Source organism: Micromys minutus (genome assembly GCF_963924665.1).
Source record: "Micromys minutus genome assembly, chromosome: 20".
Classification (NCBI taxonomy): domain Eukaryota; kingdom Metazoa; phylum Chordata; class Mammalia; order Rodentia; family Muridae; genus Micromys; species Micromys minutus.
Window position 1 is genome coordinate 7,492,186 of NC_137955.1, and position 6,860 is coordinate 7,499,045.

The 6,860-nt window shown below is 37.6% G+C and overlaps 1 pseudogene across 1 annotated transcript; it reads left to right on the top strand.

The window, feature by feature from the left end:
• The first annotated feature begins 3,030 nt into the window (after window positions 1-3,030).
• Window positions 3,031-4,933, top strand: LOC308433558 (heat shock cognate 71 kDa protein-like; annotated as a pseudogene). Its single transcript has 2 exons — window positions 3,031-3,418; window positions 3,476-4,933. The product of its transcript is annotated as a heat shock cognate 71 kDa protein-like (transcript).
• Window positions 4,934-6,860: the final 1,927 nt, after the last annotated feature.

Consider the following 6,860-nt stretch of genomic DNA (forward strand, 5'->3'; position numbering starts at 1 on the left):
GATATTTCTCAATTCAGACTCTCCCTCTTTTGGTACTGCCCAGTTAGAAGTTGTCCATTTTCATAAAGGACCTATGAACATCCTCAGACCTCTACAATCATTTGAAACTATTTTAAGACTGGCAGCACTGGGGTATGCACTAGGGATGTAGTAATGAGAGAGCAAGGAACATATCCAAATTATCATTGAATTGAGTAGAAGAAAGGAAAAGTATCTATCTAAGTAAAGAAGCAAAATGTGTTGCCAAATAATGATAAATCTAAGAATGATCCATGAAAGCAAACAATGAAACTACACGACTTAGTCGGGAAAGCACTCAAAGCAGGAACCTTACTGCTTAACTCACTGGAAATGCAAACATAAAAATAGTTTCAAAGGTTAATAGTGTAAAATTAAAATGGGATTATAACTTTGGCATTTTGGAAAGAGCAAGGGATTTTAAATTCATTTTAAAATTTTTATTTTAAAACTGCCTCAAATAATGTGTTGAGTCTGGCAATTAACACAAATAAGTAATGGCAAATCACTTCATCTTGTTGAATTGTTTTCATATGCACAACTCTAAAAGTAATTAGATAATTAGGTTAGGTAGTTTTTGTAATGTGTTTTATGCACTCAATTTATTACTGTTCTTAAAAGTAATAAGATAGTATGATCAGACAGAAATGCTATTAACTTTGACAAATGCCAACAACAGCATCAGGTGCAGTTACAGATTGTGGGAACCTAAAGGATGTCAGAGAGACAACACACACTTGATACTCAAGAGATGGTTAATAGCTTCTCTGTGGAGACGTGGCTACTATCTTTCTTTAAAAAATCTGTCTATCTTTGTTTGAAATTTTACCTTAGTCATTGTAACAGTTAGCTTTAACTGTCAACTTGACACAACCTAGAACAACCTGGGTGGAGAATCACAATGACTTTCTGCACAGTGTTGGGTTGTGAGAATGTCTGTGATGAATTGTCTTAAGTAAATTGATTGATGTGTGAATACCCAGGTCACTAAGAGGAGTGTCATTACGTATGCAGGGATCTTGATGGCATAATAATAGAGAAATCAAATCAATTTGAGCACAAGGAAACAACTGAGAGTGTATACATTCCTCTCTCTATTTTCAGCTATGGGAATGACATGACTAGCTCTTGAAATTTTCTGTCCTGGATTCCCTACAATCTATTTCCTCCAATCCCTGCAATTCCAGGCTGTATCCTGGAACTGTAAATTGAAATAGTTGTCCTTTTTGTCCAAATATTTTGTCCTGGCAACAAAAAAAAAAATGAAAATAAGGTAATCACCAAAACAAGTCAAATGTATGCTGGTAAACTGTGGCTCAAAGATTAACTTAGTACAAAGTACCTTTCTTGCTGATCTATAATGTTACTCTCTGCAATGGGAAAGGCATCTCTCCAGTTTAAGAACATGTGACTAGTTTCTATTAACTGGGTTCATATTATGCAGATGCAGGTAAATTTGAGTATCTGTATGGACCAGCAACCAAAATAAATCTTTTCCTTTGGCAAACAGTCAAATACAGGAGGTTTGTGTAGAAAATATCTTTTGTAGCTCTAGCTTTCAGAATCTCAGTGTCTTCATTAAAGAAAATATTATTGTAGGGAAGGCTCCAAAGCTCTTTGACAAACAAGCTTAAATGTCTGACAAGTTATAATTGGATCAAAGTGTAGTTTTGGATATCTTTCACCGAGTTTTGAGATGACTCACCAAACCAAACTTTTTGCCTTTATAGGTGTCACTTCCTTAGAAGGCACGAACATGTAAAACTGTTTTGGTGACTCCAAAACTAAGCTTTACACATGAAAAATGTGCAGGGTTTTTGAACATATAAGTTCTCAACTGTGGAGATCAGTATTTATTAAAACCAAGGTAAAGTGTGGACCATTCAAATATAGTATTAAATTGTGCGTTGCTAGACAGAATAAGTGGCAGGCCCTTCAGCACTCTTCATTGCATGAAAATTACAGGAAACAATGATTAATTTGGAGGATTTCTTCCATTAAGGAAAGTCAGATTAATTATCTCCAAGTATCAGTAAGAACAATACTTAACATTTTTTAAGAACTCATCCTGTATCCAATATTCTACCAAATATTCAATGTGTTTCAATACACTTTCTATTGTACTTCACTGGAGAATTACAAATTATTACTCTCCTCATTATAGAGTTAAGAAAATTGAAGGACAAAAATTATAAAATAAAAGAGACTTACTAATACTTAGTGCCTGGTATTATTCTACAGTTATAACATTACATGTCATAGGAAAAAATGGTTCAATCTAGGAACCTTTCTTCACTGGCACCCAATATTTGAGAAGAATCTGGGACTGAAGGTTTATTAGCATTCACTACTTCAGGGTTTTCAGTCCACAGCTAGCACCACTGCAGTTGACCTGAGGCAGATCTTCATGGTTGAACAATACAACAAAAAACAACTTCTCCAGGCTTAGCATCTATGAAATGCAAACACCACCCATACACACACACACACACACACACACACACACACACATACATACACACACACACACATACCACACCACACCATACCACACACACACACACACACACAACACCACACCCCCCACACACATATACACCACAACACACACACACTACACACCATACACACGCACACACACTATATACCAACACTCATACCACATAAACACACACTATACCACACACACACACTCATACACATGCACACACACACACACACACAGGCACACACACCCAGCACACAGTCTTATATATACACTACACACATGTGTTGAAAGAGAGAGAGAGGGAGAGAGAGAGAGAGAGAGAGAGAGAGAGAGAGAGAGAGAGAGAGAGAGAGAGAGAACAGTAGCCAGAGATAAAATATTCCTTTCAAGAATACAACCATAGTCATGGTAGAACTGTATATAATAATCCCCTCAAAAGAAATGCTATAAATAGCTAATTGAACCAGCTCTCTGGCATTTGTGTGGTGTGTAGTCAGCACAGCTGTGCCTACATGTGAGCAACCATGTCTAAGAAACCTGGAGTTGGCATTGATCTTGGCACCACCTACTCCAGCATAGAAATGTAGAAAGAGTAGCCAATGACCAGGGTAACTGCACCACACTGAGCAATGTTGCTTTCACTGACACAGAAAGAATAACTGGGGATGCGGCCAAGTGTCAGGTTGCAATGAACTCCACCAATACATTTTTGGTGCCAAACATTTGATGGGACATAGGTTTGATGATGCTGCTGTTCATTCTGATATGAAGCACTGGCCCTTCATGGTGGTGAATGGTGCAGGCAGGCCCAAGATACAAGTTGAATACAAAGGGGAGACAAAAAATTTCTACTCAGAGGAATTGTCCTTAATGGTTCTGACAAAGATGAAGTAAATTGCAGAAGCTTACCTTGGATAGACTGTTACCAATGCCGTGGTCACAGTGCCAGCTTACTGAGATGACTCTCAGTGGCAAGCAACAAAAGATGCAGGAGCTATTGCTGCCCTCAGTGTACTTTGAATTATCAGCAGCAACTGCTGCTGCTACTGCTTATGGCTTATATAAGAAGCTGAAAGGAAAGTGCTGATTTTTGACTTGGGAAGTGTCACTTTTGATGTGTCAAACTTCATTACTGAGGTTAGAATTTTTGAAGTCAAATCAACAGCTGGAGATAACCACTTGGGTGGAGAAGACTTTGATAACCAAATGGTCCACCATTTCATTGTTGAGTTTAAACAACAGCATAAGAAAGGCATCAGTGAGAATAAGAGAGCGGTCTGGCATCTTCGCACTGTCTTTGAGAAGGCCAACCACATTCTCTCCTCCAGCACCCAGGCCAGTTTCAGACTGATTCTCTCCATGAGAGAATTGACTTCTATACCTCCATTCCCCTTGTTCGATTTGCTAAATTGTATGTTGACCTGTTTCATGGCACACTGGACCCTGTGGAGAAGGTCCTTCAAGATGACAAACCAGACAAGTCACAGATCTAGGACATTGTCTTGGTAGGTGGTTCTACCAGAATCCCCAATATTCAGAAACTTCTGCAAGACTTCTTCAATGGAAAAGAATTGAGTAAGGGCATTAACCTTGATTAAGCTGCTGCCTATGGTGTGCAACTGTCCAAGCAGCCATTTTATATGGAGACAAGTCTGAGAATTTTCAGGATTTGCTGCTCTTAGATGTCACCCCTCTTTCCCTTGGTATTGAAACTGCTGGTAGAGTCATGACTGCCCTCATTAAGTGCAATACCACCATTCCCACTAAACAGACACAGATTTTTACCACCTACTCTGACAATCAGCCAGTGTACTCATCCAGGTGTATGAAGGTGAAAGGACCAAGACCAAGGAGAGCAACCTTCTTAGAAAATTTGAGCTAACAGACATACCTCCAGTACCTGTGGAGTTCCTCAGATTGGTTACTTTTAGAATTGATTCAATGGCATCCTCAATGTTTCTGCTGTAGATAAGAGCACAGAAAAGGAGAACAAGATCACCATCACCAATGACAAGGGCCATTTCAGCAAGGAGGATATTAAGTGCAAGAAGATGAGATGTACAAGGGTGAGGATAAAAAGCAGTGAAATATGGTTTCCTCTAAGAATACTCTGGAGTCTTATGCTTTCAACATGAAAACAACTGTTGAAGATGAGAAACTTCAAGACAAGATCAATGATGAGGACAAACAGAAGATTATTCATAAGTGCAACAAAATCATCATCTGCCTGGATAAGAACCAGACTGCAGAGAAGGAAGAATTTGAACATCAGCAGATAGACCTGATAGAGTCTGCAACCCTATCATTCCCAAGCTGTACCAGAGTTCTGATGGCATGTCTGGAGGAATGCCTGGTGGCTTCCCTGGTGGTGGAGCTTCTCCATCTAGTGGTGCTTCTTCAGGCTCCACTATTGAAGAGGTAGATTAAGTCAGTCCAAGTAGAGGGTATAGCATTGCTTGATAGGGACCCAAAACAAGTAGCATGGAATAACAAAACTATTTAAATGGCACCAATGAAAAAATATATATATCCATTAACTTACAGATAAGAATATGTGTAATATCTATCACATAGAGTATTCCTTGTTCATATAACTGAATACAAATTAATTACTCTTGCCTACTAGAATGTGAACAAAACTCAGACATTATTCTAAATGAAATACTTCTGTGACTTGCTTCCTCCTTGTTTCTGCCATCTATTAATACCATAAAATTACAAAGTAATCAATAAATTGATCTTTTGATTTAGGTCAAAGGTCCCCTGAGCTTAAAAAGAGCCCCACCTCTGAATATCACATCACTGAACAAGTTTTCAACCCAGGACCTTTCATATTTAAGAGTAAATATACACACAACTACTTACACGTATAAAAATCTTTACAACAACATTGTGTGGATAGGAATTTGCTAATAAAATCATTATGCTCATTTTTACAGATGAGGAACTGAGGAAATATTGAGATTAAGAAGAATATATTAATGGTACATAGTAGGTGTCAGGCATGGAATCTTTACATTGAACCTGGTTCTTAAGTTCAGGCTCTTTCCCAGTATCACCATAGATAGACACAAACAATCTCTCAGAATCACAGTGAACCAGATGCTCATATAGCTGCTACACTGGCATCACTGACAGTAATCATGTAAGTTTTTCTCACAGATCAAATGCTTAGAAGAAATAGCTTGCACAGGACTCGTGATTACATGTGGGAAACTCAGGTACATTAAACTAGGAATACATTTTTAGTAAGGACACTCTTGTATCCCATCTTTCTATTAGCAAATATAGAAATACTAACACGAGATGGAGAAGCACCGCTCTCCCCCGTAAGTCCCCACATGCTATTTCTGAAATACTTCATCTCTTCCGAACATTTTTATTAGCTGGACAGGTTCCAGGAAGGGAGCACATTTGGAAAGATTACCTGGGACTATTTCTTCTGTGTTAGATATAGGCACTGTATAAAAGGGAAATGAGGCATCTCTGTGTGAGTACTAAGCCTATCCTCACATATGTCACTGTTCCTAAAGTCTTTGATCTCAGAACCCTTTGAAATACTTTGCAATTATTAGAGACCACATAAAATCATTTTTTGGGGGTGAGAATTGCATCATAGACTTACCCTCTCATAAAAAATCTAAATACATATTACCTCTTTCCACAGTAACAAACCCATTACATGTTTTTTTAAAGCAACTGCACTTTGAACACAATGTTTTTATGAGAGAGAAAATATACTTTCTTTTCATGCATTTTAGAATCTTTAATGTTGGGCTTAAGCTGAACTCAAAGGACTCTCATGTCTGTTTCTATGTTTAATTTGTTCTGCTATCATGTATATGTATTATAATAATGGAAAAATTTACTATACACCTGAAATAGTGAAGATAATTTCATCTATTTGATTTCCTGAAGGAAATTCAGAGACACCCCCCCTCAGTGGTCATTCAATCACAGTGTAAGGATCACCATGAAAGAAGTTAAAATCAATTATTGCACTTGAAGTAATATTAAAATCATGAAATCAGAAAAGAAATTAACCAAGCAAAATATTTTGAGTGTTCTAATAAATAATACATATGGGCAGTTACTCCAAAAAATAAAAGATACTCAAACTATTATTCACTAAAAAATGCAGTTCAAACCCAGTACTGACATGCACCTGCACACTCAATAAGACAGGGGCATTGTCATGTTAGTGAAGATAGAAAGAGATTGTTTGCCTTACACACTAATATAGATTGGGAATTATAAGGTCACCTTAAAAATGATCAGTCTTTCAAACCATTAAACAGTTATACTATAATCCAGCATTTGATTCTTTGGTACACAATCAGTAGCAATGGAAGCA